This window comes from Aedes albopictus, chromosome 3 (genome assembly GCF_035046485.1).
Source record: "Aedes albopictus strain Foshan chromosome 3, AalbF5, whole genome shotgun sequence".
NCBI classification, from domain to species: Eukaryota; Metazoa; Arthropoda; class Insecta; order Diptera; family Culicidae; genus Aedes; species Aedes albopictus.
Genome location: NC_085138.1, coordinates 203,892,249 through 203,917,241, shown reverse-complemented (window position 1 = coordinate 203,917,241; position 24,993 = coordinate 203,892,249). Strand labels below are relative to the sequence as shown.

The following is a 24,993-nucleotide window of genomic DNA, read 5'->3' as shown; positions in this document are numbered from 1 at the left end:
CCTCGGCTATATGGGCCTCAAGGGTATCCAATAGTAGCGCTCTGGAGGCGTCATTATCCGGGCATTGCCAAACTACGTGGTCGATGTCATCATAACCGGAACCGCACTTAGTGCAAATATTATCGAGCGCAAGATTTATTCTATGTAAATGCGCGCCTAGCGAGTAATGGTTGGACATAAGTCTTGACATCACACGTATGAAGTCTCGACCTTCATCAAAACCGTAATGCAACGCTCGCAAAGAAACATTAGGAATAATAGAATGTAACCACCGTCCCAGTTGGCCATCTCGCCAATCATGTTGCCAACTTTGAGGAGAACTCCTACGAACTAAATAGAAAAATTGTTGCTTATACCAATCATCCCATCAATGGGAAAGAATTGCTAGACCGCCCAAGAATTCTAGAACATTGCATAGATTTATTGCTCTGCATCAATGAGCCTAACTGTCCCTGCTCTGTTTCTTACACCTAATACATATTGGCTTATGATTAGACGGGTCTGCTCACCCGAACGTTGCACTCAGTGGAGTGTTTCTTACATACCATGCATGACACGAGATGTGCCAGGAAGCTTGCTCCTTTTCCTTCTTAAGATGGAGGTCGGCCGCGATCGGAAATTCAACTCTCCGTCTGGTCTCCGTCCTCGCTTCAGGCGCTCCTCCTGCGCCTAATCAAACCGGACCGTCTGGCAGTTGGAAAACCAGCACCGTCAACCTGAGATTGCTCTCGGCAGCAAGTGCGCTCGTGACACCTGAGAGATCTGGAACAAAGCCCTATCGAAATGCTTCTGTTAGACGCTGGTACGTAGGTTCACTAGTGTGTGTTTCCTTACCCGGTTACGGCGCTTGTTCGGTCGAAGTGTATCCTCTGATTCGCTTGCTTGCCGCCTTCTGGCAGTATCTCCGGAGTGGAATTCGATGTTCCTACTCGCGTTCCTAAGGAAGAGTACTACTTCGTCCCCTTAATGCTAGAACTAGGTAACTCGAAAATCATAGTTTCGAGAAAAACGACTTTGAAATTTTGACAATTTTTCATGCAGTTGTTCCAAAGGCATGGAGCCTTGAAAATGATTATTTTTTAGCATTTATTGCTTATTCAGCTTCTACTCTTTCTGCTACAAGAAAAAGTTTTGAACTATTTTGGCTTAAACTTTTGATAAAAATAATAAATGGTTAAAAAATTGTCGAGTTACCTAGTTATAGCACTCAAAATGCAACATAAATAATGGAGGAGATGTTCTGAGATACCTAGTTTTTACCACTATTGATATCATTCTTTTCAGCTTTCTTGTTGCAGTATGCAAATTTAAAAGGGTTCACATATTGAAATTAACGTGTAATTACTGAATTCGCTAGGATGCCTGCTATATCACCACATGACACCTCAAAATGTTCATAAAATAATCGTCTACGAACAATCACAGTTCTAGCTAAATCAATACAAGTAAAATATTTCATTTTTTTTTTGCCTAAAATGAAAAACAGTAGTAGATTTTCAATCTACTAACAAAAAAATGACTAGTAACATTTCCACGTCCAAGCGTCCGATAGATTTTAACCTGTGCGATTGGAAATAGATATGATTTTCTCAGTTACCTAGTTATAGCACTCAGTTCTTGTATTCTACACTGAGATACCTAGTTTTGAAACTGGTGAATATTTGCGTCGTTTATAATCGTATTTCATTGGTCTTTGGATATATAATAGAGCTCAAAAAGCTCGATATAATGGTATATTCAACTCAAAAACGTCAAATTTCGAGTTACCTAGTTCTAGCATTAAGGGGATGACTTAATCCGTGGGGTGTGCTACCAATCGTGACTCAACATACTGGTCTTACGAGCCTACGATGACGAGTTGGGCTCGTTCCAATGATGCTTGCCGCTGCGATGTCAGTGGTGCGAGGCCGATCGGGATGAACCTATATCGTATATCGGGTTTGTTAATGCCTTCCACGCGTTAAACCAATGATATTTTCACTTACGATCTACAGTTCTGATGAATGGCACAGTGAACACCACGTGCTGTACCCGACTCGCCTGCTCGTGCGAGGCCTAGTCCGAAAGTACCGAATAGAGGTCGTCTGCTGGGGAGTACATCAATTACTGTAACTGGGTTTCTCGTATATGCGGTATTACTCACATTCGCGAGCTAGAACTGGTATCTAACCGCCTGCGCGATTATAAAATTTTCGGCACTATGGCGCACTCACCACCGCTCGGTCGGACGGCTTTCTTTATGTGTCCCGTTCGTATGTGTGTTTAGGCGGAAGCTTCGCTGCTGGCCTGGCACGTCATGGTAATCAGCAATATAATTTTCCATACCCTTTGACATTTCAAGCAATGTGGGGGTGCTCATGATTTATTTAGTCGATGATTTTTTTTTTCTAGCGTACACTTAAATTTATCTAGGCTTACAAATTCATCGCTAATTCTTAACTGTAACAAAATTCATCGTGTGAAATTCTTCTTTCATAGATCTCACCTTCCTGTGCGCCCACCTTTGCGAGAGAGTCCGCCTTCTCATTGCCATAAATTGAGCAATGTGAGGGGACCCATACAAAGGTAATCTTGTATGATCTTTCGACCAGTGCATACATCTGTTCTCTTATTTTTGTAAGAAAGTAAGATGCATGTTTATAGTCGTTGTCGGCAGTCACCAATGAGCCCAAGTACACAAAGTCTTCAACCGCCTCGATTTCATCACCGTCGATATAAATTCGGGGTGGCGGGCGCGGTGATTCCTCCCTGGAGCCCTATGCCATCATGTACTTTGTCTTCGACACATTAATGACTAATCCGACTCGCCTCACTTCACTCTTTAGTCGGATGTACGCTTCCGCCATCGGCTCAGATTTACGAGCAATAATATCAATATCATCAGCGAAAACAAGCAGCAGAACGGACTTCGTGAAAATCATTCCACTCGTGTTTATCTCCTAATTACACCCTCTAAAGCAATTTTGAAAAGCAAGCACGAAAGACCATCACCTTGCCGTAACCCTCTGCGAGATTCGAAGGGACTCGAGAGTGTCCCTGATACTCGAACTACGCACATCACTCGATCCATCGTCGCCTTGATCAATCGTATCAGTTTATCCGGGAATCCGTATTCGTGCATAATCTGCCATAGCTGTTCTCGATCGATTGTAGCATACGCCGATTTGAAATCGATGAACAAGTGATGTGTGGGCACGTCTGCCCCGTTGTAGCGCGATATTGCCCCACGAACTCTCTTGCAATCGGTGATAGACGGCAGCATAAAAATTTGAGAGAGCCCTGTTCGGTATACGTTGCTGAGCTAGCGGCCCTATACTACACCTTAGAGTACATTAGCACTCTTCCACCTGAGCACTACTTCATTTTTACCGACAGTCTAAGCTCTCTGGAGGCTGTTCGGTCAATGAAACTGATGAAGCACTCAGCGTACTTCCTGAATGGAATACGCTAAATCTTGAGTGCTTTGTCCGAACGCTCATACACCATCACCCTGGGTCCCTTCACATTTTGCTCGATTCCGGGCAATGAGAAGGCGGACTCTCTGGCTAAGGTGGGCGCTAGCGAAGGCGATATTTACGAGCGTCAAATCGCCTTGGATGAATTTTTTGCATTGGCCCGTCAGGAGACCTTGATCAGGATTTTAGCCGCGATTTCATTCGTGTAATGCAGCGTTTCTCAAACTATGGGTCGCGGGCTGATTTTTGGTGGGTCGCGAAAAATGTCTTAATTTTGCTATTTAAAGTGATATACCTTGTCATTGTATAAATTACAAATAATTCCTTAGTAAGGGCAGAGATATTTCAATAAATTAGGTTTCTTCCTAATTGTTTAAAACTGTACTGAATTTTGAAACTATTAAATTCTGGTAAAATTTTGAGTTTTTCTGGTGTTCCGGGAAAATATTTTCAAATTGTTGCTTGTAGGTTGCATTTTCAGTTAGATTTACACGCCAAATATTTACAGAAGGTAGGATTTAAAAAAAGAAATCGGTTATCTCCTCCGAATTATTTGTTTGTTTTTACCAAACTTCGATAAAATTCTACTGATTTTCGATAATCTGCACTTTTACAGAAATCAGTATAGCTTAAAATTTAGTTCAATAAAATAGAAGTAAAATAAGTGTTTCTGAAATTTCTGGTTCAAAATTTAAAGAGCACTCATTTGACCATTTAGCAGTACTATAAATTTATATTTTTTAAATATTAACCCACTCGCCGAAAGTTCTGTTCAAACCAATTTGTTTGATGGATTTACAAAATTTTGCAAGAAAAATCACGATCGAAATGCCTGATTTCGATTCCTTTTATTTTAAAAGAAATTGTGCGAGTTGCACAGAAGCATAAAATAAGACTGTGTGGCTTCGTGGTCATGCGGAGCGCGGGTTCGATTGCCGCCGCAGCTGTCGGGAAAAGTTTTCGACTGTGCCACTGGGCGTTGCATGTTAGTCCGTAGTGTCGTGTTTCCTTCAAAAAGCGAACAGCTCACTGGAAGTTCTAAACGTGTCCGTGTTAAAAAAAACTGGTTAAATTAGAATTAGAAACTTGCAAACTAATTTCAAAATCTTAAGACTTTTTTCTTTGAGAGTTTGATCAGATGCTCATTTTCCAAAAAAGAAAAAAGAAAAGTGCACTATAAATAAAAAAATAAAAAGAAATGTATTTTAAGTGCCACATGAATTAAGTTTATCAAAACCTATGAAAGCATTTAAATGTATGTACTCAAAAAGATAATCCATTTTTTTTCTCAAATGGCGTATTTTATCAGAATACGTGCTGGTGGGTCGCCAAATTCTATAACTATCAAAAGTGGGTCGCAAGCTGAAAAAGTTTGAGAACCCAATGTGTCGGCTGATGTCCAATCACTATTTGTTGAACGCACATACCTTCCGTATTGGTCTCTCAGAAAGCAATCACTGTGCCTGTGGTGTGGCTTACCAGTATATCGCGTGTATCATGTCGTGTGGGGATGCAATGAGTATCGTGAGGTCAGATCTGAGCTGCATGAAATTCTCCGGGTCCGAAGGAAACAACAGAAACCCGTTAGAGATGTGTTGGCAGGACTTGATTTGGAATACATGAATCTCATATATCAGTTTTTGAAACTTGTTGATGTCAGAGTTTGATGTAGTACGTCCCTTGTTTTCGTTGTCCGCCATTTGGTTTTGTTGTTCGACCCTGTCTGTCGTCGTCCCCCTTCTGTTTGTCCACTTCTTGTCGTTGTCTACCGATAAAGTCCTTTCTTTTTAGTTCCGTTACAGATCTGGACAATTTGTCCTATCAATGTTTTAGTATAAGTTAGCAAATAATTTAGTTTGAAACCCATAAATCCCTCTTTTCCATTTTTTTCCCCCTAACCTCGAAACAGCCGCGAGTACTTCGGCTTCCCAAACTAACATAGATTTAAGACAGTAATAAATTGTAAAATGTTAAATCACTGTAAAAACAAATGATTTCGGCTCAGTTAAAGAAAAAAAGTTTACAGTACATATATTCAGCATAAATATAAAAAAGTTGTTTGTGCAAAGAGTGAAAAAGATGTTTTTTTGTTTTGTTCACTACACAAAAAAAAACAACTCATTTTAAGGTACCTATGAACTCGTTACAGATATCGAAGAATATACTTGAAATAAAAATACCAAAATAAACAGTTGTTTGTGGCTGAAAATCTCTATAATAAAGAAAAATCAATCAATCAAATCAAATAGTTGTTTGTTAAGAAAACCATTATTTTCTTGCTGTACAAAGGTGTGCTTATATTAGGCATATTCGTTATAGAAAGTAGCGCTACCTTACCCAAAACAAGAAATTATGTTTTTATAAGTTTCTGTATGAAAATGTTTGTACGAGTAAAAGGGGAAAAAGCAGAAGCTTCCTAAGTGACCAAAAATAGCTTAAAATTGAGGTTTATGGCCCGTTTACATATTTGCTAATTCTACGCGACAGTTCATTTTCGAGCAGTATTGGCGTCAATTTAGCGCAATGTAAACACTTTTTAGCAGACAATAAATTTAGCATGACAAAATCAGAAGCTTCTGAATTCGGTGCTAAAACTAGTGGACAATAATGAGGATATTAGATTGTCCGACACAATTAGCATCATGTAAACGGTCTACTAGACGAATTGTCAGCTATTTATGCCATCACGCCAATTTTATTGGCAGATAGGGAAGTGTTTAGTCTCCGGATTGGCGATCCATAGTCTTAATCACTAGGCCAACTGGAGACCCCTGCATAAGAGGTAAAATATCTCAAATAATGACTAGTGTATAGTCTATGAAAATCGCGTGAATAATGACATCAGGTGTTGCAACCCAAGTAACACACTTGTCACCGAAGAGTCACGGCGGCGCAGGTTTATGTTGCGCAAAAGTCACTGTGACTTACTTCTAGCAAGTAAGTGTTTATTTGTTAGAAGTAAGTCACAGTGACTTCTGCGCAACAAAAACCTGCGCCGCCGTGACTCTTCGGTGACAAGTGTGTTACTTGGGAATACCTAAATAATATCCGGCGAATTTTCCATACAAATAGTCATTTTTCGATAAGTGAATAATACCTCAAGCAGTCCTCAACATCAAAACAATAACTCGTTGAGGTATTTTCCGTCGGTGACGCAATACTTACATAATACCTAAATAAGCTATTTTGCATACCAGGATAACCAACCAATACCATGTCTTGGTATGATACCTAATTTTGGTATGCTGAAGTTGTGTGTCAGTTATTCGTTCCTGCGGTTCCTGCTCGGGTGGGTAAGCAATATATTTCTAGTTTTTTTATATATACACTAGCTGTCCCGGCAAACGTCGTACTGCCTGCCTACTGTGTTTTTTGACATGCAGCTCCCTAGGGACGTCCCCGGCGAAGTCATCTGTATGGGAGCCCCCCGTTCCAGAGACCGGAGAGGTCCCGCGCCAAGCTAAAAACCTTCCCCGGCCCCAAAAATACCCACATACAAAATTTCACACCGATCGGTCCAGTAGTTTTCGAATCCATAGCGGTCAGACAGACAGACAGACGGAAATTCATTTTTATATATATACTAGCTGTCCCGGCAAACGTCGTACTGCCTGCCTACTGTGTTTTTGACAAACAGCTACAGAGGAACGATCCCCGCAAAGTCATCTGTATGGGAGCCCCCCGTTTCAAAGACCGGAGAGGTCTCACACCAAGCTAAGAACCTTACCCGGCCCCAACAGCACCCACATACAAAATTTCACACCGATCGATCCAGTAGTTTTCGAATCCATAGCGGTCAGACAGACAGACAGACAGACAGACAGACCGACAGACAGACAGACAGACAGACAGAAATTCATTTTTATATATATAGATATATACATCTTCGACTTTTGGATGCAATGTCACCATGAAACGCATACTAATTATTGGAAGAATCTAACCTCGAAACATCTTAAAATGTCTACTATGTATAACAATTCCCTTATAACGCTGGTACCTCTATCAAACAAAATGTAAAACAATGAAGAGAGTTCATCATCAGCTGCACAGTTCCGAAAGGCGATTCTGAATATTATCTCTTTATAAATAGCTTATTACTGCCTGATCATTTAAACTTTGTATCTTCCTCAAGCCAGCTCTGGTCTTTATTCTCTGACCTGCTTTGGATGAACTATCTGCCGGGACGGGATGGTCACAACTTTCCTCCTCTTAAGATTGTATCCGAAACAAAGTTCACAAAAAGCACTTTTACAATTCTTGTGCTGCTCTGCTTTTTAGTAAATATTTTCTTTCTATTTCTCCACTCGCTCTTGCATCGCTGCGTATTTTAATTAAGACGGAATTAACGATACCAAGTGTATTGTGGAAGCTTCATCCTTCTTTGCCGGCTCAGACGGGCAAAGTTACTGGAGCTAATATTATCTTTGAAATGGTTGAACTTTCCTCTTGACGAGACAAGAAGAGGAAGCTCGATTGCGTCATGATTCAATGATTTGGGGCAGGCGAGATGATTTGAGCAGAATCTGATTGGAGAACCTTTCGCCGCTCTTCTGTTGTGGTTGCTTAAATGCCACCGCCTCCGATTAAACTTAGCTCTATGCTATGGCTCAATTTGCTGGGCTCATTATAATTTCACGATCCACTTCGTTTCCATACTAATACGCTTCAGTTCAATGTGCGGGAAATGTATCACAACTTTTAGCACTGGAAATATCCTTTGGGGGTCAATAGTATGAGGAGCATTAAAAACTCGTAAACCAAAGAGGAAAACGCACTTGGCAGGTTAATAAAACATTTTTATGGAGCCAAATTACTACGCTTTTCACTCTTGAAAATGTACTTTTGTGGCAAAACTTTATCAACAAATCTTGATTCACAAAACCTTTGAGGTAGGCAAAACCAGGAAAGGGATTGTAAAGATGTAGGTATAATACTTATTTCTATCGTTTAAATAGATAGCACTCATAAATCAAGGGGGCTTTCAGGAAATGGTAAGCTTAGCATTTATTCAAATTTCTTAATGTTTTAGATGCAAAGGTCTATGTGATGTTTTCTTGCTTGAATCAATTCAATCAATTGAAATCAAATAAGGTGACAGATTGGCGGCAGTTTTGAAGGTGTAAAATACAGGGTGCGGCAGGAAAAAAAATGCGAAAAGTTCAAGGCACTATTACACGCTAAATATGGGATATACATGACTATTTTTACATGACAGTGTATCAGTCAATGTCTGTATTCTAGCACTGAAAAATAAAAATGAACACATTTGATGTTTAACATGTGATAATGTAGAGGCCTAATTAGCGGATATCAATAAACTGCGCGCCCAATGGTCATTAAACAAAATGACTATAACAGTAAAAAATTAGCTCAAATTCGATGAACAACCAGACCACACTGATCCAGAGCCATGTAGTTTCACATAGCAGATGAAATAAGTACAGGTACTCTTCGATATAACGTACAAAAAAGTTTTCTCTTTGTACGTTATATCGAAGTGTACGTTATATCGAAGCAGAGAAAAATTTATTATTTTTTATGCTAGTATTGATGTATTCGACGTGAAATTAATCCCAAATAATGATTTCGGTGAAATTTACAAAACCAATAATGAAAAACTTGAGTTTTGACGAAAAAGTCATTTCGTTTTTTGTGCTTCGATATAACGTACATTTTGCTTCGATATAACGTACACTAAATTTTTCCCCAAATTGCGCTAATTCTGGGTAACAAGGCCAATGCTGCAACAAAACATTGGTTTGAGTGATTTCGTAGTTTTTCTAAGGGTTATTCGTGGGAAAAATAAAAATTTTAAATGTTGTACGTTATATCGAAGCAAAATGTACGTTATATCGAATTCGCTATATCGAGGGTACGCTATATCGAGGGTACGTTATATCGAAGAATACCTGTACATATATTTGATGATATTGTAGAGAAAATCAAAAATTCTGATGCAATGTTGAACTGGGATTCCAATACGATTGTCCTTAACCCTCCAGGACGCGCGCCGTTGTGAAAAGTACAATACTATAAAAAAACCTCGCTCGTCGTATACAGCGCGAACGCGGTGCAGTTTCAGGATCAAACAGACACGCGGCCTGAAAGGTTAAACTCGGTGAAGCGATAATTACACTAGCTTACAGCATTTTTGAACTCGGTAAGCTGATTATCATTTTTGGTGCGCTGAGTTTGAAAACACGAAGGAAACAAATTACAGTAGAGGGGATTTTTTTTCGATTTTTTTGATGATTTGAAACCGATTTTTGTTCTATTTTTTTTAGCAAAGTCGCTGCATTTTTTACAGTAACTCGCCTACGTTATGTCATAACAAATAAACGTTGAGATTTTTTTAGCAAAGAGCTGCATTTTTTACAGTAACTCGCCTACGTTATGTCATAACAAATAAACGTTGAGATTTTTTTTTAAATTGTTTTTTTTTTTATTGAAAAAAAAAAATATTGCTTCATATATTTATGGAAATTTTGATAAAATTTAAGGAGATTGTACCTTAAACTCGCCAATATCTTGAATTTCATCAATCTGACCTGCATTCAGAAGATCAAATGGTATTATGTTCAGCTTTTAATTTATGGAATAAGATTTAAAATTGGTTGAACAAAACGCTAGATATTTGATTTTTAGCAAATTCCATATTTAAAAAAAATTGTAAATTTCGATATTGAGCTTAAACCTGAAAATTGTTTTACTTAATTTTTTTTTAAAGCACGGTTTCGAAATCAGTGCTAAATTGTGCTTAAAAAAATTTTTCATTGACGGAAGTTCACGACTTTCGTTTTATTTTGTAAACTACTGTTATTTTCGTTTAACTTCTTTTTTTCTTTTTGTGCACTGAATTGGTTCCTCCTCCATATAGATTTTACCATAGTTTTCGCGTGTGAAACTGAAAAAGCTCAGTGATGTTCTTTATTTTTGCTTCATCGGGGAGAAATCGGTATTTATTTTGAAGACTTCCGCTGCCGGGAAAAAATTACTTCGCGGGTGACTGTGTGGTTGTACCGGTTGTTCTTTTAAAGTGTCCGTCGTGTTTTTTTTTAACTCTGATAAATTTAATGATGTGTGTCACAAATGTGTTGAGTGGTTTTTGGCGACGCTGCTGGATGTCCGGGAGATCCTAATGGAAGCCTTGAAAGTACTGGAAGTCGTATAATTTGGTGAGTCTGTTCCTGCATATCGTTTTCAAAGTGTGGTGCCTGAACGTTGACCAAACGTATCCTTTGGAGTTTACCCTTCTGTTGGCAATTACCAACGGGGGGAGGCGGTTTCCGCAATAATAATCCCGGAATGAAAGGACCGTTGCATGGGATTTAATAGTATGGGGATTATTATTTTCCTGTTGAGTATAACAATTCATGTATGTTACAAATAGTTACAGTTTCGGCGGTATAACTGATAAATTTGTAGTATTTCACAATAATAGGACTGGGGAGTGATTCAGTCGTTGGTTTTTTTTTACTTACGTTTAGTGTTGTTTGTGAGACTAGTCCGATCTATGTCTTGTGTATGAACCAGTCTAAAGTTAGGTCACTTGGTCAAACTGTCTGTTCTCGAAGTACTGAGTCGGGAATCGAAGTTACAATCGTACTTTTACTGCGTACTGTAATTTTTAAGGTAGTTTTTAAGTATTTGCATGATTTTATAATAATATGTTAAATTACCACACTAGCATGTAAGTTTCATTTAGCATCCTAGGTTAAGTATACAGCAATATTTTAGAGAAACTAATACCTGTCGAATCACACATAAATTAACGAATGTTGATACCAGGGATAGGGTGCGACTCAAAACTCTTTGCGTGCCGCACACTCTGCTACGAGACAGCACAACAAACTAGAAGGAGACGAGTACGCGCAATCGGTTGTGTGTTGCTCGCTTACTTTGCCGCGCGCTGGAGCTCTCACGCTCTGTCGTATGCACTCTCTCGGTGCTTGTCTCCGTGCTTAGCATTTGGCTTGATACTACGCACGATTGGAAAAATTTCGAATCAAACGACCCATCACTTGTCAACCCTTGACAAGCTTAACAACTTTGACGAAAACACAAACTCTTAAATTAATTTATTAATTGATTTTTTTCTGTTTGGAGACAAGCGCAGTCCAAGCCAAGGAGAATACATTTTACTAAGGTGGCGCAGATAAACATTGCAAACCACTGGTTGTCTCTTCCATTCTTCTGGTGTTCTTATGGAACTGAAATAGTGACGTCACTATTTTAGTTGCATAAGAACACCAGAAGAGTGGAAGAGACAACCAGTGGTTTGCAATGTTTATCTGCGCCACCTTAGTAAAATGTATTCTCCTTGAGTCCAAGCACCGTGCATTACTCCCTGCGCCGTAGAGCTAGTGCTGCGATTGTCTCTCGCACAATTACGAAAGCTCTCACTCATACGTCTCTTGTCTCTCGGCAAAACGGGAGACGAGCACTTGCGATTGTGTGAAGCACACGCTTTTTTCGCACCGCACGGTGCATGCCGCCAATCCCTGGTTGATACTTCAATAGCATGGTACTACCTTTAACAATTGGCACAAATTCAAAGGAAGAATTATATGATTTCAATTATATAAATTCTGATGATATGATTAATAAATAGCGTTAATGATTTTGGCACGATGCTACCACACAGTAAATTTTATAAACAATTATCATTGCTTCTCCTCACTGAAACGATACAGACTCACCGTTGATAGTGTAGATAGTTGACATGCCATCCAGATGGGTTCCGTTTCCCTCCGTACCTAGCGTTGTATAAAGACAACAACTAATAGAGGCGCGCTGGCGTAGGTTCGCCAACAGTCCCCCCAGGTATGCTGATCGCCTTGCCAGTCTACTCTGCAACGCGCCGAACATCTAACACCGCTAGTTTGGCTACCGGGCGTTCGTATACCCCTGTCACTGTTCTGACTGTCGCTGACCTTGGTTGGCCATCCCGTCCAGGGTGGATACAGATGATTCGGCCCTTTGGCCAACAGTTACGGGGCAGTTTGGGGTCCACAATTACCACCACATCGTTGACGTCTATCGGTTTGGCGTCTGTGTACCACTTGGTACGACGAGTTATTTCCGGTAGGTAATCGGTGATCCATCGTTTCCAAAAACGGTTGGCCTGTACTTGTGACAGCCGCCAGCATTGTCGTAGAGTTTCTCCACGGTCGTCCATAAGGGAAAGAGGTTTTACTCCGTTGGACGACCCAAGCAAGAAATGGTTTGGTGTCAGGGCGGGATCCGAGTCGTCGTCTACGGGAACGTGAGTTAAAGGTCGGGAGTTGACGATGTTCTCTACTTCAACGAGCAGGTTTCGTAGGGCTTCGTCCGACAATTTCCTCATTGGTAAAATTGCCATTAGGTTCTTCTTCACGCTGCCAATGAGGCGTTCCCAGCTCCCGCCCATGTGAGGTGCACAGGGAGGAATGAACTGCCAGTTGGTATCTGCGTCCACAAATTCTTTCATTATTTCCGCTTGGTCAACGGACAGCTTCGCATCGTTGATTTCTCTGTTCGCCCCAACGAAATTCGTGCCTCGATCGCTGTAGATTGTTCTCGGCTTTCCTCTCCGGGAGATAAAGTTACGCAGTGCCGCAGTGCTGAGAGAGTGGGCAACTTCGATGTGTATTGCGCGGGTTGTAAGGCAGGTCACCAGCATTCCCCAACGTTTTTCAGATTGACGGCCGGTAACGATCTCGTATGGTCCAAAGAAATCAACACCAACGTGGGTGAAGGGGCGTGTGAAAGCATCTAGTCGGGTTGCCGGTAGATCGGCCATTATTGGCACCTTTGGGACGACTCGTTGGTTCTTGCAGCGCTGACAGTTCTTTCGAACGTTGGCGAAAGCTCCGCGAAGTTTCGGAACACTGTACTTTTGTCGTATTTCGTTGACTACGGTCTCGTGATTTTGGTGGTGGAATTTTCGGTAGAAGTGTGCAATGATTAGTTTGGTTGTAGGGTGGTCACGGGGAAGGATAATTGGGTGTTTGGCATCTTCGGTAGCGTAGTCGCAGTTGATGATCCGGCCTCTCATTCGGAGAACTCCATTCTGATCTAGACATGGCGATTTCTGGTACAGCTGGCTAGTTTTAGGTAACGGATTTTTGAACTGGTTAAGTTCTCGTTGACATCGTTGAAGAAGAGCGACTTCGTCGGGGTAACTCTCAAGCTGCGTCTGTCGAATCAGGTATGCTTCAGCAGATTTCATTTCTTGACCAGAGAGAGGGCCGACCATGCACGAAATCCTCAGACGCTTCAATTTACAGTTGTTGGAGAAACGCTGTACATATGCAACGATTCGAACTAGTCTGCCCCAGCAGGAGAAATCGTTGACTTGTACTATGGGATCAGGTGCAACAAAGTGAGACATCGAGCTGGGCCGAAGCTCAAGGTCGGTAGTACTTGACGGTCTCGAAGATTGAGGCCAATGGTCTTCTGAAAGGTACAAAAATGGTGGGCCAGTGAACCATCTTGCTTGAGGCTTTAGATCTGGGAGTCCTTTCCACTTCGTCCCATCATCCGCAACATTTAAGTCAGTTGGAACGTATCTCCATTCATTAATCTCCGTCAACTCGAGGATCTCACTGATCCGAAACGCTACAAATGGCGAGTAGCGGCGGTGATCAGATACAATCCAACATAGAACGTCTTGGGAGTCGGACCAGAAATTTTGCCGGGAAATATTGATTGTGAGGGCTTCGGAAATCGCACGAGCTAGACGAGCACCAATCAACGCTGCTTGGAGTTCTAGTCGAGGTACAGATAAAAATTTCAAAGGTGCGACTCGGGTTTTTGCGGCGACTATACTGCACTCCACGATGTCATTGTATTTGAAGCGTAGATAACAGACGGCCGCAATACCGTTTTCACTAGCGTCCACAAACGTGTGAAGTTGCACGTCCCTACGGTCGACGCATCGTCCACTAGAGTAGCACCGAGGAATGCTGATGTGTTCAATCTGCGGAAGAACTCGGAGCCATGTTTGCCATCGTTCAAAAAGTACTTCGTCAATTTGATCATCCCAATCGATGCCGGAGCGCCACACCTCTTGCAGTAAGATTTTCAAGTACATCAGAAACTGTGCAATCAACCCAAGGGGGTCGAATACGGACATGAGCACACGCAGCATCTGTCGTTTTGTTGGACGGTGTTGACCTTCTAGAAGTGCTCGACCGTAACGGCTCCAACCGACCTTGTAGGTAAATGTATCCAAATCCGTACACCACCACATGCCGAGGACCTTCTCTGTGGCTAGTTCAGTAGACAGGTCAAGATTCTTTCCTTCGGTATAGTTCTTCTCTAAGGAATCGGCGACGCGTTTAGAGTTACTGACCCAGTTACGAATTTCAAATCCGCCTTCAGCGTGAACCTTTTTTACTTGTTGCGCGAGTTCAATCGCTTCTTCGTCTGTTGCCACACAAACCAGCATATCATCGACGTAGTGGCGCTTCTGGATCACTTCGACGGCTTCAGGGTACTCTCCTTTAAATCGCTCGGCGTTAAGATTCTTAACGAATTGGGCGCTACTAGGCGAGCAGCACGCCCCGAATGACATAACCTGAAGCACGTAAACGGAGAGTGTTCCATCTTTGTCATACCAGAGAAATCGCTGACTTTGTTGGTCTGCTGGACGCATGAGTACCTGCAGGAACATTTCACGTACGTCTCCAGTTAAAGCAACTTGGCCTTCACGGAATTGTACTAATATGGTGAACAGTTCGCACAATTGATCTGGTCCTTTAAGCAGCACTGAGTTAAGAGACACTCCATGGGCCATTGCAGCTGCGTCCCAAACCATTCGGATCTTCCCGGGTTTGTTCATATTCGTTACGGGGAATATCGGCAGGTACCAAGTCCGGGGGCAATTTTGAGAGATTTCGTCATCAGTGAGCTTCCTGACGTAACCCTTTTCGACGAAATCGAGAATCTTTTCGTTAATGGCATCCGCTAGTTGGGTATCTTTTTCCATTCTCTTTCTGAGGCACTGCAGCCGTCGGAGGGCCATCGGAAAACTGTCTGGCAGTCGAACGTTTTCGTAACGCCATAATAGTCCTGTTTCGTAGCGTTTTTCTTTCAACACTGTCCGTGTTTCGAGCAGACTTTGCGCTGGCTCGTCGTCTGCTGATAGGAGACGTTTCTTCGGCTGTGCAATTCCTAGGCTGTCAACTGCGAAGTACTCCTTCATCATTTTATGTAGATCGTCGTCTTTGGATGTGTCACAGGCGCAGATATGGAATACAGATTGCACTAGATTTGCGGCGTGGTCGTGGCTTCCTCCTCCGCAAATCGTCCATCCTAGCCGCGTTTTGACGGCTATCGGTTGGCTCAGTGTTCCTTCACGGCTTTTTCGAACAAGGCTGAGGTGCTGATCCTTCATCCCGATGAGAATTCTCGGCCGGATATCTTGATAGGATGTGATGGGCAGACCCTGAAGATGTGGATACACTTCAGACAATTCTTCGAAATTGAGTGTCTGCGATGGAAGAAGTAGCTCAGCAACTGTACGGACTCCATGCATGGTGTACCTTTTGAGACCATTGTGCTTCGCAGTGACTTCTAGCTGAACGGACTTTGAGCCATCTTCTCGACGCTGTGCTCCTCCAGTCCAAAGCAGGCATAGTGGCATTTCTTCTCCCTCTAGTTGCAGTTCATCTGCCAGTTCCTTCTCAAGTAGGGTGAGCTCCGATCCATCGTCGAGAAAGGCAAATGTCTCGATCGATTGATGCTTTCCGTGCAGCACTACGGGTAAGTAGCGAAACAACACTTTACTTGAACTGACCTGATGAGAATGGCATCCGTGCTCGGTCGAATTTGACGTAGATTCTTGACGCTGATACGAAGATGGCTTATTCACATTCCCTGGGGAAGTATTTCATGGTAGCGATGCGCTCTTCTGTTCGTTATGCAATAGTTCATGGTGCTTCAGCTCGCAGCCATTCTTCCCACACAGTTTGGTTTGACATCCACCTTTATGTTGATGCAAACACCTGCGACAAAGGCCTAGATCTCGAACAGTCGCCCAGCGAGAATCGCGGGAAAACTCCAAGAAACGTTGGCATTTGGCGATTGCCTGGCAGTTTCCTTTGCATACTAGGCAGCTATCAACAACACCTTTCGCACAGGGTGGCGCTGAGGAGTAATGAACAGATGAAGCTTCTTCAGAATGAGCGTTAACGAAAGAGTTGTTTTTCTTGACCATCCGTGCGTCGGCACGTACTTGTTTGGGCTCGAAAGTGGTAACGGTACTAGCCGCTTCAGCTAGGGTGTAAAGCCAGTTGCTGAAAGACATCAAATTGACCGTTGGTAGCGATAACACTAGTTTACAAAATAAAACGAAAGTCGTGAACTTCTGTCAACGACCAAAATTTTTGAAGCACAATTTAGCGCTGATTTCGAAATCGACCTTTAAAAAATTTCAAGTAGACCAGTTTTTGAGTTTTAGCTCAATATCGAGTTTTAGAACTTTTCAAAATATGTAATTTACTAAAATTCAAATATATTGCGTTTTGTTCAACCAATTTTAAATCTTTTTCCATAAATTAAAAGCTGAATACAATACCATTCGATCATCTGAATACAAGTTTTGCGTCAGATTGATGAATTTCAAGATATTGGCGAATTTTAGGGACAATCTCCTTAAATTTTAGCAAAATTCCCAAATTTTTTTGAAGAAAAGTATTTTTTCCAATAAGAAAAACCCTATTTAAAAATTCTTTCTCGACGTTTATTTGACATATCATGTGTAGGCGAATTACAGTAAAAATTTCAGCTCGATCGGAGCACTGATTACGGAGAATGAAATGTTTGAAGTGAGCGACTTTGCTTAAAAATAGAACAAAAATCGATTTCAAATCGTCACCCTTGTATGGAAAGTCGAAAAAAAATTCCGCTCTACTGTATTTTTTTTCCTTCACGCTTTCGAACTCAGGGCATGATTCTACACCAAAATTGATCATCAGCTTACCGAGTTCAAAAATGCTGTAAACTAGTGTAATCGGTACTGTGCCCAACTCAGCTTGATCGACGGTGGCAGCTTGTTCACGAGTTCATGTAGAAAAGTCATGTTGTAGAAGTATTCCTCCAATCCACATGCGTCCATGGTCGCACAAAAGTTTTGGACGCTGACGGCGAAATCGACGATGGTTTCTAGCATATCTTCCTTCAGTGCTGGAAGCAAGTTTATCTTCGTCATCATCGAGTGAACGATTACCTCCGGTTGCCCGAATAGCATCTTAAGCGTTGACATGATCCCGCTGATGTTCGATGGGTGAAGCAATCTGCTCTTGACTGCTTCATACGCTCGTCCCTTCAAACTTCGCTGTAGACGAACGATGTTCTCATCATTGGTAAATCCACATAGAGCAGTGGTGCTGTTGAAAGTGGATAGAAAGAGAGGCCACTCCTCCGGGTCACCAGAAAACGTCGGAAGATCCTTCGAAACAGCTTGCCGAGCAGCCAATTGCTTCCGAGTTATCGGGTACGGATCGATTTCTTGCTCTCCATCTTGGTCGTAGAATCGGTGTTCTCGCATAGTAGACGAGTGAGGGCGAAGCAGCTGATTAGCCGTTGGTTGGCTCGAGTGTGGGATAAACTGTCGATGTTCTGGAACCGGTGCGTTATGCGAAAATGGACGCGACGGACCCCCTTCGAATTGTTGAGAAGCGATCGATGCAGCTACTCCGTGTCCGCTGGAATGAGGTAGCTGTGCTAGGGAAACTCGACGGGATGGGTCAGCACTAAGGATTGGTCGGCATTGTATCGGTGGATTCACCGATGCGAGATTTAATCGCTGCATCCCGGCGTTGAGCGCCGGTGGATCTACGGGGCAGCTCAGCAAGGACTCCGGTACTGGAAATGGATCAGGAGGGTTTGGTTCTGGTAGAGACGAGCGAGTGCTACCAATTCGCGTAGTTACAGGGTTCCAAACTTGCATCTTGCCCCCGAACATATTCGAATTAACTTGGCCCTCGGCTAGAGATGTTATCTGTTCACCACGATGTGCACTCGTTGTAGCGACCCAGTTCTGGGTTCTGGACATAGAACCGTTTTTAGAAGAGCCACTTTCGCTCATGGCTTGCTCCAACAGCTGGTATTTCTGCTCCAGGAATGCCTTCTCCCTTTTGGCATCTTCCGCTGCGATTTCTCGTTGCCGCTCTGTTTCACGGCGCTCGACATTCCTCATTTCCTCCAGCATTTGAAGTTTCAGCTTTGCGACGGCTTGTGACGAGCGACTTGAAGACTCCGATGCAGCGGCGGATCCCTGTCGGGACGGGGACACGATCCACTGAAGCGAAGTGACGAACGGAGCTTGTTTCGATCCTTTAGGTTGATGTGATTCCTCCGCAGAAAGCGAGAGGGCGAGCTGACTAGCTGTTACATCATGTCGCTGCTGCAGCTGATGTTGCGGTTGTTGTTGATGTGACTGCTGTTCGTGTTGGTATTGGAGCTGGACCTGTGGCGGCACGGAGGGCCTATTTGTGTGCGATTTGGACGGTTGTCCTGAGGGGCCACCACTTCCTAGGAGAAGAGCTGAAGTAGAACGGGTCTCCTGGACTCCATTCGCTGATTCGCATTTGGCACAACTCCAAGGGAAACTTTCTCTTCGCTGCGTGACTCCTACACACTGAAAATGATGCCACTTGTAACACACGTCGCATTGCACCATATCGACCGTATCCAGTCCACGGCACGCCTGGCACGTTCGTCCGGAAGCCTCTGGATTTTCCGTGACCACCACTTGCACACCACCATTTGCACTAACTGTGTCACCAATCACTTTTCCCGATCGTAGGGTTCGACTTGACATGACTGTTCTATTTTGAGTTTTCGTATAAACGAAAATAATAATTTGTTGGCAATTACCAACGGGGGGAGGCGGTTTCCGCAATAATAATCCCGGAATGAAAGGACCGTTGCATGGGATTTAATAGTATGGGGATTATTATGTTCCTGTTGAGTATAACAATTCATGTATGTTACAAATAGTTACAGTTTCGGCGATATAACTGATAAATTTGTAGTATTTCACAATAATAGGACTGGGGAATGATTCAGTCGTTGTTTTTTTTACTTACGTTTAGTGTTGTTTGTGAGACTAGTCCGATCTATGTCTTGTGTATGAACCAGTCTAAAGTTAGGTCACTTGGTCAAACTGTCTGTTCTCGAAGTACTGAGTCGGAAATCGAAGTTACAATCGTACTTTTACTGCGTACTGCAATTTTTAAGGTAGTTTTTAAGTATTTGCATGATTTTATAATAATATGTTAAATTACCACACTAGCATGTAAGTTTCATTTAGCATCCTAGGTTAAGTATACAGCAATATTTTAGAGAAACTAAAACCTGTCGAATCACATATAAATTAACGAATGTTGATACTTCAATAGCATGGTACTACCTTTAACAATTGGCACAAATTCAAAGGAAGAATTATATGATTTCAATTACATAAATTCTGATGATATGATTAACCTTCCTTAGTCCCTAAAAAAAGTTACAAATAAGACCCTGGGGTCATTTTTGACCCCAAACTTTGAACGGCTCTCAAAAATCAGTGGCTGGGCCGATTTTGATTTTCTTTGGCCCAAATGAAAGCCACACATGTCTAGTTTTCAAAACCCCCGGAGAGTTCCGGATTTGGTCACTGTGGCCACCGGGAACCTGCTCAAACTGAAAAATGCCGCTTTAGAGACCCTAACTTTGGCAAGCTATAACTTTGCAACCAAACAAGTAATCAGGACCGTTCAAGAATCGTTGGAAAGGTATTCACGTGGACTTTGATTAAAGACATTAATATTGACTAATTCTTAAGAACCGGTTCCGGAAATCCGGAACATCCGGAAAGTAATGTTTTTCACGATAATGTGCTAGAAAGCACATTCATATTATTTACAGGATAGAAGTTTTTGCATCAAACTTCTTTAGGCCATAATACAATCTATCGATAACTATTTCTGTATGTTTCTGGTTATGTCCCGTCCTTCTGGAACCGGTTCCAGGGATCCCACAAGATGGCCAACGAGTTGACTGTAACGAAATTGAACGGTTGTCCGCGCTAAACACATCTGCGTTGGTTAACTCATGATGAAATCTCAATAATTTTACATGCTCCATATTGTTGTTATATGTAAAAATATTGTTGGACATTGTGGTCTTATGTGGCCACCGGAGTGACCACCGGAGAAACCCGTATTGAGGGACTTCCATGTTTTTGCAACAAAGATAGGCATTCGACGGCTCTAACTTCATGATTTTTCATGGCCATGTGGCTTCTGGCATTAAATAGAAGAATTGACCATTCTGGTCTGTTTTGGCCACCGGAGTGACCACCGGAGAAATCCGTATTGAGGGAGTTTCATGTTTTTGCAACAAAGATAGGCATTCGACGGTTCTAACTTCATGTTTTTTCATGGCCATGTGGCTTCTGGCATTAAATAGAAGAATTGACCATTCTGGTCTGTTTTGGCTACCGGAATGACCACCGGTGAAATCCGTATTGAGGGAGTTTCATGTTTTTGCAACAAATATAGGCATTCGACGGCTCTAACTTCATGATTTTCCATGACCATGTGGCTTCTGGCATTAAAAAGAAGAATTGACCATTCTGGTCCGTTTTGGCACAGGGTCGGTCCACGGCGACGGCGACGACGACGACGACGAAGTGATGATGAAGAATAAATTAATGACAGTTTGGTTTTTGGGAGACCACGCAAAGTAGTTGGAACGAAACGAGGATAATGATCGAGCATATGATGATGAGGATCAACAACGGGGCGCAAGAAATTTTTTAGGGGTTACCAATCGTGATGTTGTCAGAGGCATAGCTGGATGTTCATCATACGTTATTTACTTATCGGCGCAAATATTGTGTATACGACAGTTGTGGAAATTTTACTATATTGTTGTTGAAAGCTTTATTGAATTAAGGCTCTGATTCATTTGACGGACTTTGTGGTTTGATGTTTAATGTTCCTGATTACTCCTGGGCACTGGGTTTTATCCCTGGCCCTGGCCAGTCTCTTTCAACCTATTTTATAACTTTGTACATACAGTCGAGACTCTTATAAGATCACTGGTCGGGGGGCGCAATAGGAATCCGCTTAATAGGAGACTAAGAGCTTATAGGTTTTCGGCCTTTTGGGGGTATGGCCTATTATCTCGGGTGTGTTAAGAGTTAGCGCAATACTTTCTTCGGCAAAGTTTTAGGGCTTGATAAGATCTACCATTTAGAAATTTGGTTCATAGGATTAGTTGGCAACTTGACCGCTAGAGGGACCATCAACAGTTTGATGCTAAATTGCACTACAGAAACCATATCAGGTTGTCAAGCAAACGTTACGATATGCGACAGCTCAAGACCCTGATAATTTGGAAGGATAGTGTCTTCGGAAAAGTTGTTGGGTACGCCAAGAACTTACTGACGATGAGTTGCGAAGTTCAAAATTCCTCCACTGGGCGGCGCTAGTGAATATGCAAATTTTAGAAATTTCATAACTCAGAATCCTGATAACTTACGAAGTTGGTGTCTTCGGCAAAGTTGTTCAGTATGACATAAACTTATATAAAAAAAACACATGTTTTGAAATTCTGCTACTAGGCGGCGCTAGTGAACATGCAAATTTTAGAAAACTTATAGCTCAGAATCCTGATAACTTAGAAAGTTGATGTCTTCGGCAAAGTTGAGCAGTATGACATAAACTTACATAAAAAAAACACATGTTTCGAAATTCTGCCACCAGGTGGCGTTTACCGGTTTTTTCGCCTTTTTCCGACTTTTTTGTAGTTTTTCGGCTTGGAAAAACTAGTGTCGCTCCCCCGATAACTTATTAAGTTGGTGTCTTTGGAAAAGTTAATCAGAATGACATAAACTTTCATAACAATAAACACTTGTTTCGCAATTCTGCCACTAGGCGGAGCTAGTGACCATGCAAATTTTAAAAATCTCATAGATCAGAATCCTGATAACTTAGAAAGTTGATGTCTTCGGCAAAGTTGATCAGTATGACATAAACTTACATAAAAATAAACACTTGTTTCGCAATTCTGCCACTAGGCGGCGCAAGTGAACATGCAAATTTTAGAAAACTCATAGCTCAGAATCCTGATAACTTAGAAAAATGGTGTCTTCGGCAAAGTTGATCAGTATGACATAAACTTACATAAAAATAAACACTTGTTTCAAAATTCTGCCTTTTGGCGGCGTTTACCGGTTTTTTTTTCGATTTTTTTTGAAGTTTTTCGGCTCAGCAAAACTAGTGTCGCTCCCCCCGATAACTAAGAAAGTTGGTGTCTTCAACAAAATTGACCAGTATGACATAGACTAACATAAAACGGAAACCTTGTTTCGCAATTCTGCCATTAGATGGCGCTAGTGAACTTGCAAATTTTAGAAATTGTATAGCTCAGAATCCTAATAACTTAGGAAGATGGTGTCTTCGGCAAAGTTGATCAGTACGACATAGACTTGCACAAAATGGGACACTTGTGACAGAATTCTGCCTCTAAGTAGCACCAGTAAACACGCAAATTTTAAAAATCTCATAGCTCAGAATTCTGCAATCTTGGAGAGACTGTATTCTTCATTGATGAGATACTTGGTTTGAAATTCTGCCCCTGGGCAGCATGCACATTTTATTAATTGTATACCTTGATGTCAGTCGGACTCGAAAGGAATCCTCCGTAGAACTTTAAGAGTATGCCAGTTGAAACTACTAGGCGAATTAATTTTATTAAAAAAAATAAAAAATTGCGAAGTGTTCATAAAACTCACTAAATGGATAATATTTGTGACTGAGTTCCTCGATTGCAGAACTTGATAATTCCCTAATTCAAGTGAAACATTGTTTGTCTTCCTCAAGAAAGCCCTTCTTCTACCAACTAAGACAACTTTTCATTCTGAAAAAGCTGACTTCACATAAGTATAAGAAAATAGAGTCTGCAAGAAAGGAGAAAGCATATCAAGTACTAACAAATAATGTGGACATATCTAAAAAGATAATGAAAAGAAACGATGTGATTTTCAAGAACAGTGAACACAGACGACCAAAACGTTAAGTGGTGTTAACCAAAATATACGATGAAAGGTTTGTTTGTGAACCGAAGTAAAACTATCCTCAATTCTCGAACTAATCATATTACCATTGACAGTGCAGTATCAGACTACAAGAATCGCAGTATATTTTAACATGAATTGCCTCTACTACAAAATAACCTTGTTGAACAATAAGAATAACAACTGAGCATAAAGATAATATGTCGCGTGTCGAAGCATGAAAATTGAGCCGTCGAAAGACTGCTTCTGGTGATAAATCTAGATAATATGAGCGTTTAAAAATAAACATAGGAGTTCCCTAGTATGTGTTTCTCCAGGTGGTCACTCCGATGGCCAAAGCAGACCAGAATAGTCAAAATAGTACACAATCATGAAGTTATAGCCGTCGAATGCCCATCTTTGTTGCAAAAACATGGAAGTGCCTCAATGCGATTTTTTCCGGTGGTCACTCCGGTGGCCAAAACGGACCAGAATGGTCAATTCTTCTTTTTAATGCCAGAAGCCACATGGCCATGGAAAATCATGAAGTTTGAGCCGTCGAATGCCTATATTTGTTGCAAAAACATGAAACTCCCTCAATACGGATTTCACCAGTGGTCACTCCGGTGGCCAAAGCGAACCAGAATATTCAAAGGTTCTTTTTAATACCAGAAGCAACATGTCCATGAAAAATCATGAAGTTAGAGCCTTCGAATGCCTATCTTTGTTGCAAAAACATGAAACTCCCTTAATACGAGTTTCTCCGGTGGTCACTCCGGTGGCCAAAACAGACCATTGTGGTCAATTCTTTTTTTCAATACCAGAAGCCACATGGCCATGAAAAATCATGAAGTTAAAGCCGTCGAATGCCTATCTTTGTTGCAAAAACATGGAAGTCCCTCAATACGGATTTCTCCGGTGGTCACTCCGGTAGCCAAAACAGACCAGAATGGTAAATTCTTCTATCTAATGCCAGAAGCTACATGGTCATGAAAAAACATGAAGTTAGAGCCGTCGAATGCTTATCTTTGTTGCAAAAACATGAAACTCCCTCAATACGGGTTTCTCCGGTGGTCACTCCGGTGGCCAAAACAGACCAGAATGATTAATTCTTCTTTTCAATGCCAGAAGCCACATGGCCATGAAAAAACATGAAGTTAGAACCGTCGAATGCCTATCTTTGTTGCAAAAACATGAAACTCCCTCAATACGGATTTCTCCGGTGGTCACTCCGGTGGCCAAAACAGACCAGAATGGTCAATTCTTATATTTAATGCCAGAAGCCACATGGCCATGAAAAATCATGAAGTTAGAGCCGTCGAATGCCTATCTTTGTTGCAAAAACATGGAAGTCCCTCAATACGGGTTTCTCCGGTGGTTACTCCGGTGGCCACATAAGACCACAATGTCCAACAATATTTTTACATATCACAACAATATGGAGCATGTAAAATTTTTGAGATTTCATCATGAGTTAACCAACGCAGATGTGTTTAGCGCGGA

General features: G+C 41.7%; 1 protein-coding gene and 1 long non-coding RNA gene across 6 annotated transcripts in view; one reads left to right on the top strand and one right to left on the bottom strand.

Moving 5' to 3' along the window:
- LOC109416152 (TWiK family of potassium channels protein 7) overlaps nucleotides 1-24,993 on the top strand; it is a 345,001-nt gene that overhangs the window by 130,527 nt on the left and 189,481 nt on the right. The window lies entirely within an intron of this gene.
- On the bottom strand, nucleotides 460-2,597 carry LOC109413221 (uncharacterized). 5 transcript variants are annotated; one of them, XR_009995737.1, is made up of 5 exons: nucleotides 2,144-2,597; nucleotides 2,032-2,084; nucleotides 1,833-1,922; nucleotides 835-950; nucleotides 460-775 (listed from the first exon to the last, which is right to left on the bottom strand). It is a non-coding gene; the product is annotated as an uncharacterized LOC109413221 (long non-coding RNA). The 5 variants fall into 5 exon arrangements; XR_009995735.1 differs by having other exon boundaries at nucleotides 1,833-2,084; XR_009995739.1 differs by having other exon boundaries at nucleotides 460-789; nucleotides 835-937; nucleotides 1,833-2,084.